The sequence below is a fragment of the Numenius arquata genome, chromosome 9, assembly GCF_964106895.1.
Source record: "Numenius arquata chromosome 9, bNumArq3.hap1.1, whole genome shotgun sequence".
NCBI lineage: Eukaryota > Metazoa > Chordata > Aves > Charadriiformes > Scolopacidae > Numenius > Numenius arquata.
Window position 1 is genome coordinate 7139646 of NC_133584.1, and position 9519 is coordinate 7149164.

Below are 9519 nucleotides of genomic sequence, written 5' to 3' on the forward strand. Positions count from 1 at the left end.
TGGAACAACAGCCCAGCCTTTATTTTCTCTCTTTTTGGGCAACTGTGTGAGGGAGCAGAAAGACAAGGGAAGTGTCTCCTGCTCCCATTTGAGTGCTCAGCTGGGGACCATGACTATCTGCAAATGTTGCATTCAGGACCTCTAATGAAAAGACGGAGTTACACAAGAACAAATACAATACAGCAGTATTATTGCTGGCTTGATTGTAAGCCCGAAGTGTTGTGGATTTTCTTTTTTAATTTTTTTAAAAAACAAAAGTGAGAAGAACACTAGAAAGAAGATAAGAAATAGCAATGTACGACAGTATTGAAGAGTCACGTGTAAGAATTAAAAGTTGAGCACAGACAATGTGATATCCACCATCTGGTTCCTCTCCATCAGCTTCCACAAAGGAAGAGATTAAAGCAGCCCAGGCTATTTTGACAACTACAGTAGTTCCCTGATAAAATCAGTCAGTTGGATTTCAGAGCATACCGCTTCCACCACAAACTTCAGAGTTTGCAGATTGAAATGTCTTTCTAATGAAAATAAATTGAGTCTGTGAGACTGTCAGTGTACCTCGAGCCGTTTCAGGAATTCTTATTTTGACAAAGCCTATAGAAAGCACATTCTATGGAGAAAGTACTCTACATAGGGAAGGAATAAACAGAAGGATTGGGTGCGAGAGAGTGTCAACTCATTGAAGCTTGATTTATAATCTAATAAAAAGAACAAGCGCACATTCCACAGGAACTGCTCTCACCTGCATCAGGATTGTTTTTTCCTTTGTTTTCCAGTGTGTTGGTCCTACAAATGCAAATTCATTTTCAGCTGACCTTGACCAGAACTATTGTCTCCTGTTCAGTTCTCTATATCATATTGTAAGCATCCCATTTGCCACATGCTGTGGTCCCTACTAAGAGGGAATGCAAGTTAACCTTTGATAAGAAACACAAATTGAGCCTTTTCTTAGAAAGCTTGGAGATCTTGTCTGTGGTTCAAGCACCACCAACGTTATTGAATATCCACCCAAAAGCTGGTGACCGAACTGTGTAACTTAGCCAGGGTGCTTGGTTTAACTATTAAAATTCAAATGCCATCTACAAAAAGTGAACGCTATGCTTTACCAAGCCCACCCTAAAAATTATTTTGAATTGTCACTTAAATTTCTAAGTGTGAACAAAATTATAATCTCAGAATTGATTTGCTATTTTTACTCACAGTACCCTGAGTTCTTTGAATTTAATACAGGCATTATTTCATTTAGTAAAAAAAAAATATATTAAATGCATGTCAAATTTGAGCATTATATTATTAAGGAAAACTTATGCTATATGAAACAGTAGAAAAAAGTCAGCAACTCATTTTAGGGAAACTACGCAATCATTATAACTGTTCATCTAGTAAGGCACTACAAGTATATTGAGAAATTATTTCTTTTCCTGGAGATTATCTATGTATTTTTCATGTCCTTCTGAAGCACTATTACAGTTTTCAGAGAAGAAAATTCTAATTGAAAGTCCATCACGCATTTTTGGTAGCTTTTCATATATTTCCTCAATTTCATATCTTGGCAGCAAAGCCAAATAAAGCATTTTTTAATTTTAATAATGTATTTGATAATGTTATCAACAGGGAAAACAACAAGGCAGCCTGAAACCTTGAGTTCCATACTATTCTTTGCCAAACCTGCTTTGAGTTGGTCAAAACATTTCACTTCTCTGTCCCTTCTCATTCTTGTTTCTTATCTGCTCTATTTGGCTATGGCCTCTTCAGAGCAGGATCTATTTCTCATTTTGTGTTTGTACAGTGCCAGCCACAACAGGAGCTTGATGCTGGTTTGGACCCTGCTGTGGATGTCCTACTGGTCACCTTTTGGGGAGACAGGGAAGGATCTTTTTCTCCTCCTGCCACGCTGGGGTGTGCCAGGTGCTGCATCTGTTGGTTTTGCTGCTTCTCAGCAGTCCAGGGACACAGAAACCATGTGAGGTCTGTAAAATAAATTGTGCCACACTTTAGCAGATGCCCACTGCAGCTACCCATTTAATAGCCGCTTGGTTCACGACTAAGCCAGGAGTGAATGAGGAGAAGGAAGGGCAGTGCACATTGCATGCCCCAGCGACAGCATGAGGACAGCCAGGCACCCACCGAAGCACACCCCAAATGATGGTGGGAAGGAGGGAAAGAAGGATGCTGTTCCTGCAACATCTCTCAGAAGTAATAGTGAAGTTCTGTCTCAACTAAACTGCATTCCCATTTACTTTTGTCTTACCATGGAGCTTCACAATATAAAAGTCTGCGGTGGAAGCACAAGATACTGTCAGGACAGAAGTGATGAAAGGGCTGGATGAGAGCTGGATTTATTTTGTTTTGGAAGGCAGAAGCGCTTGTCACTGCTCCAGCTTTCTCTCATTCCAAAATATTTTGCTCCTCACCAAAGCCCTTGGGGTACTGGAGTCAATATCAATCAAATGCAGCCAATCCTACAATATTGAATTTAAATGTGCTCTTAATAGTACTTCTGACACTGAGAAATGTTACAGCAGAAATACTTTTAAAAGACAGGTGTAAAAAGTTACTCTTACTGGGTTTGCTTTGCACAGTTTAGCACTTTTCTGTTTCCCAGGGGACGGTTTTAGGACACCCATCTTTGTAATTTTCCTTCCAAAGTTTTTGTTAAAGGGATACTGTCCAAGGACAGGGTGTATTTTATACCTTTTGGCATCTGTTTGCAGAAGGTTAAGACACAATGTCCCTATATAATTTATGCATATCACACTACAGTTGCAGGTGGCTCTCATAATTATAACTAAACTACACACAGTCAAGGCCTACAAGCATTTACACATTATTACTGTTTCCTCAGGTGAGGTATGCATTTCCTTTATTCTGCTCCCAGGACATAGAGCAGCCATAAATCTGTTCTGATATCCTCCAGCATCCACCGTCATTACTCCAGCAATGATAATTTTTTTTTTGGTAGTAATATTCATTATTCGATTAGTATTCAGAAGGCTTAATACTTTATTTGATCCATAACACCCATTTAATTATTCATGATGGCAAAAATATTTGTCATATAAATTACACAGAATTGAGTAAATACGATTCAACACCAAGTTGCTAAATAAGACCATTCCTCTGACATCCTGTAGCAAAAACCCTCATGACTGTATGATAGCCACTGCCATAAGCATGATGTCTCCCATCACTCACACTCTCCAAACGACTCTCCAGGCTGCTGGTCTCATCACACTAAGAGCGCGTTCCCTTCTCAGTTATTAGGAGACCTGTTCGCATTTGCTTTCAGAACTACTACTTACTCAAGAACTCAATGAATTAAGATTTGTATCTACGCTTTTCCAGTGACTCACGGTATTGCGTTTACAGTAACTGCTCAGATGCCTTCACCAAACTGTTTTTGAGTACCTGAGCACCTTCAGTTTGTAGGTACCTCATCAAAAGACTTATTCATAGAGCCTATTTAATAGTTCTGCCTGTTCAATGCCAACAGTATGACATGAATTCTGCTGGCCTAAGCTGTCCAAGAGCTGTAAACACAGGTATGTAAGCAGCTTTACAGGAGATGTTTTAAATATACAGCTGGTTTACAGAGAGAATAACACTTTAAACTTGACCAGCCTTTAGGGCTGGGTGAGAATATTGTTTTACTAATCTGCTTGACTTCCATGACATAAAATAATGGACACTGTTGTGAAGGGCAAAAGCTGTTGTGAAATGGAAAGCAATGATATAATTTGAGGTCACTGAAATAAGAGGAAGAATATAAATAACTAATCACCTTGACATTTTTAAGAGGTTACAGACAAGAGTGATAATGGAAGTTCACATGATGCAATTCATGGGAACTGTCATAAAGCCATTAATAACGTTTCACGTGACGGGAGCCAGCTCACCTTGATAATAAATCTCAGCAACACTGGACAGTTCACAAGGATGGCTAAAGACCCACTTCCAAAAAATGGAAAAGACAGTGCAGTGCTTGTACAGGAGTGTGCCTGGAGCAGAGTTTTTGTTTTCTTTTAGTAGCTCATTTTCATCAAATTGCATCATTGACAGTAAACATTTTTATAGGCACTTTTTCTTTGTGCCTCTGCTGACAAAATGAAAACCGATGTATCTAGTAATTACTAACAATGGAATTGCAAATGCATAACAAGATATATCTTTTGAAGAAAATAAAATTCACCAAATAAATCCTCTTCAATATCAATCAAAATTCATCTCTATATATTAAATATATGTTCCTTACTACTTCATCCAAGCTGTGGTCAAAATTGATGGAGAAACCCAGGATTTCTCTTTGCTAACGAGACAAATACTGCAGTACTTCAGTCTAAAGCCCTTCATGCCCACAGAGCCACGTCACCCCTTGATGCCACGGACTTATTGCTATTTGGCTACTTAACACCCATTTGAATTTGAAATCTGAACCTTCCCACATTCCTGCCAGAAGAACAAAGACGAGGCTGGCTCCGCAGAGAGCATACTCACAGAGAGTAAATCTGGTAGAAATAACTTAAAATAGTCCCTAGGCAGATGTAACTGTGTGCTGACAACAGTGACAAGGTTTTTTTAAAAAATGTAATCATTGATATTTACCTATTATTTGCTAAAACATGCATTCAGACAGCCACCTCGTGCTTGCAAGTTCCCTCCCACCTCTCCCAGTTCGATACAACTTTCCCAGTAGCATCACTCATTATCTCAATAGCAACCATGGTCTCACACAACTCAAGAAGCCTTCTCACTTCTGGTACAACTTTCTCTCCAATAACAACAGAAACATCAACGGTCAAAGATCTGAGGCTCCTGTACAGATGGTATTAGACCTTAGAGCAATTTTCCCCACCTATTCTCCAGGAAACTTCTGGAGGAATGGACAGGTAGGATGATCAACACAGGACAAGTTATTAATTATTAAACAATTCACAGACATGTTGTTTAATACAGGTACAACCGAATTCCACCATCCCTCTCCTGCCTAACCTCCGTGCCACGCCTGTAAGCAGCTTATTTAGTATTTTTAGAGGAGGACCCCAGAAACAGGGGCAGGTGATTGCAATGTTTGTATGTGAAAGCCTCATGAGATCCTGCTAACTTCACCCTCACAGACCCATGACCTCCCAAACCCCTGGACTGCACCGGGAAAAGATGTTTTCCAGAAGAGCACATGGGCACAGCCTGCCAAAATGCAGCAGGTGGTAGAGGAGAGGAGATTTAAGTTATTTAACCTGAGGGGTTTCAAGCTGGATAAAGCCCTGAGCAACCCACCCTGGTTGCTCACGTATGCATGTACTATCACACAGTGTCTTCTGCCTTCAGCAATGACTATTGCTTTTTTTATGTGTTTGTATTTCTGTGCATTCTCCAACAGTAGGAATAGAAAGGGTATAGCAAATTTCACACTGAATCCACTTCAAAAGTTGGAGAGCAGCGCTAGAATAAATTGTAAGGCAGGCTGCATTGATCTGAGACCCGCTGCTGAGTAACCAGCGCTTCTGACCTCCGACGCGTGGCTTTATGCCCTTTCAGATGACAGCAGCTTAGACAAGAAACAAAACCCCATCTCACAAAGGATCTAAGAGCTTCATTACAGGCACGGTCGCTTAACTGAGCCCTGTGACAAATTCTGTGTGATTGAAGAAAGGCAAAGAGCTCGCAACACTAGGCAACACACCTAAAACTCTGTCCTTTACTTCAGGGTTAACTTTATTTACAAAAATTGGATATTTATAGAACATGCAAGCATCTGTTAATAGCAGTCAAGGCTTTGCAAAGGGTAGAAACTGTTGCACTGCAGGCTCACAAACCACGCCAGGTTCACCCTGGTCTTTCTATTCTATCTACTGTAGTATTTAGTGTTTTGTTTTGACATTTCTGGGGCTGGCTTAGGCTGATAAACTCGTCAGGCTATGCTAGGAGTGGATATATTGCTCGCAGGAATCGGCAGCCCCCTTGGCACCTGCCCAGCAGCGAGGGGCTCTCCTGTGGCAGGGGAGAGGGAAACATGGTCAGCAGGGAGGTTGAAGCCCTTTCTCTGCCACCTAGTAAACCCCAGTCTGCAATTTTTATTTCTTATATCAACCCCTGTGCTGTTACAAAACCCAAAATACACTGCCAGCAAATATATATGCACAGCAAACACAAAACCACGTCTGGGATCAGGCTCAGCCAGAAATGTGGGGCTTTTATAGGATCAATGATTGTGTTTTAAAAAACCCAATACACTGATGAAAAAAGATGGCATTATCACTGAAGTATTCATATTCAATTTAAAATGGATTAGAGAGCACTCTGAGTGTAAGTGCTGCACTTTAAGTAGCAATGATATTTCAACTATGTATACAGTGCATTACATTTCATCTCTTTGTACTTCTTATGAAGGCTTCAGTGCAGCTTCTGGTATCTATACTGTTATTAAAGCTTCTTGTTGTAATAAATTAAAGGGTGTAAATGCTCTTTTATATTAATCCTTCACATGCTGTCCCTCTCTTTGCCTCTTCAGCAACCTTCAAGAGTGCGGATGTAACCAGAGACAGAAAAGTGCTCCAGCAAAGAAACCAAAATGTGGCTAGAACAAGTATCTACAAGAAAATAAATAGTAAAAAACTTGGGGAAACCAAGTTATTTGGCAACTCGGAGAAGCAAAACTCATCCTGTAGATCCTTCTGCTAGAGGACACTGGAAGCCTGCACGGCATCACTGCCAGCAGCACCAGCCGCAGGATCCCCACAGCCCCCATCCTGCGCGACGCGTGTGGCACAAGCCCAGCCACATCGCAAGTATTTCAGCTCTAGTGCTGCAATCGTTACAGAGAAATCTCTGTGTATTAACCCAGCAAATGGCTTTGCTCGCATCACAAAACAGACACTCCAGTCACTGTTGTCCAGATTGTACAAATCTCCCTAAATCAATCGTACAACAAATTCCCATAAAAACTGCATATTGCCTATTGATTTCCCTATTTGTATTTTATTACAGCAAGTTCTTTCCGAAGCCATACCACAGCTATGTTCCTTACATTGTAATAGTTTGCAAAGCTGTAAGCTTTAATTTAGTTTTCCTTCACATAATTATGTGTATATACACATATTCAGACACATTTCTTACATAAAATATCATCGATTTGAAATGGAGAAAATGGATATCCAAATTTCCACAGTTCACAGATGACAATACAGCAGGCTTTTTCACAGAACAAATCTCATTAATCCTTTCAAAGGCAGCGATACTCGCTTCATTGTCTAATGCATGTGGTTCCTTAATTCATTACCTCCATCATATCTACTTTCATATTTTTTCTAAGAGTATGTGAGTACCCTTGAACTAATGAGATCATGTTAGATCTTGAGCTGATAAGCCACCATAAGGCTGGACTGTATTTTTTTTTTTTTTTTTTTTTTTGTTGTCTTCATACAGTTATTTTTAGCATATAGACACATCAGCCTGACTTGCACTAGCTCTCAAAGCGCCCTCCATTTCTTTGTATGAGCATGTACCACATAGCTCTGGTCTTAACAGGACCGTATCCACCTTACCCAGAGACAGAGAAAACTGAAATTTCATTATTTTTCCAGAATATTATATACTATACAAATGCACTATGAAATAAAAATTGTACAAAAATCAAACAGGAGTAACAAACCAAGCTTTGGTCTGCTACCCATGATTTTTGTCTGATGTTTAATGAACATTAAAAAGTATGATCTCTTCAGTGCGTCTCCATCTAATAATAACAAACTAGAAACTGATACTTTATTGCAGCCTAATTGTCAAAAGAAAGAAGCATAAAAGTTTAAAAACAGCAAGTGAGGAAGATAAATGGAAAACTAAATTATATGCTGAATGGACAAAACCATTTTAATCCTTAGATGTTACAGTGATCAAGTCTAAGAACGGTGTCGTCTCAGAGAGCCTCAGACATGTTTGAAATTACTATGGTCTTGTTTGAAAACATTGAGTGCAGGTAGCTGGCCTCCAGTTGTCCTTTTTTTTTTTTTTTTAATAAAAAGAAAATCAGAAACTACAAGTTGATGCTTCTGTTCTTTTTGTTTTTTTTTTTTTCATCAATTTTTATAAGTGGAATCAAGAATATTTCTACCTCCCATATTAAACAATTTATATCTAAGCAAGGTTACTCATCCATCAGTTGTATTTTGTAAAATATTTCACTATATTTAGACAATTATAGTGACTGAAACCATTTTTTCAAGGAAAGAGTATTTTCTCATTTTCTATGTTAGAACAGCAAATACCATAACAAACTGAGAAAATTTCCATAAACATCATAGCAATCGACTCCAGGTATGGGGTGAGCATCCGGCAAGGTTTTGCATGTAAAGCTGGTTTAAAAGAAAGGAATATCATCAGGAAATGGAAGAATGTTTTCACTGAACAGAACTGCCATAGCTTTGGCTGCTCACTTTGGTTCCTCACACCTTGTTCTTCCTGGCCACAGTGGTAAAATCAATCGCTTTGAAGAGCATCTGCCAGTGCATGATAAAGGTGCATTTGGGGAGGCTGTATATGCTAAAATACATTTAAGAAGTGTGTTTACCTTGCTAAGAAGATTTGCTGAGAAAATAATTTACGCGCTATAAGAACCACAAATATCACCATTAGCATGTAAACCACAGCTACCAGCATCCGCAATAATGTCCTTATATCAAGGCAATATTTTTGCACACACCTGTCTCTTCCACACAACGATCTACAATACTGACAGCTCTAATCTTTTATTTAATTTGTTCCTGACCTTCCAAATAATGCTGCCTGTTATCTGCCTGTATTTGTTCCTTGACTAAAATAGCAACATTGTCCTGAAAAATTGCATTTTACCCTCTTGGAGGTGTGAACATTGAAATCAGACGAAAGTCCTTCAAGGGATTTTCCTAGAAAGGATTAGGCTACATAGCTTTAGTTACATATTTTTGTATTAAACTCCAAAACATTGTTTCCATCCAAAAAAAAAAAATCTGGACTTAATAGCAGGCAAGTATTCCTTTTTTTTTTTTAGGAAATATTTCCCTAGAATTCTCTTTTTAGTTTCATTACATAATTCCTGTTAAGACACCTCTGTTTTTCCTGATACTCATTCAGTCAGTGTAATCACAGTTTATATCATTCCGTGTCATTATTTCCTGATTTCCTTCTGTACATCCTTCTTTATATCTCTACCAACAAATTTGCCAATAATTGCAAGGTGACTAAAAATCAGATATGAATTTTTCTTTATATTATTCCAACTAGTAACTATAGCTATTTCAGTTTTTTAAAAATATTGAAAAATTCCACTTAAAAATTTGAAGTCATTAACTTAGCATGTACAGGGGGTGTGGAAAGGGTATTTTAACATGATCAGAGAAGATGGAAAAAATGGCAGACTCAAAAAAACCAAACAAAAAATTGTAGCATTGTTCCCATAACACATTTAAATCACCCATTTTTAATTGGCTGCTCTTGTGAGATTTCTGCCATTTTTCTCTTCAAGTGCCATAAGGATCAAATCCAAAGAAT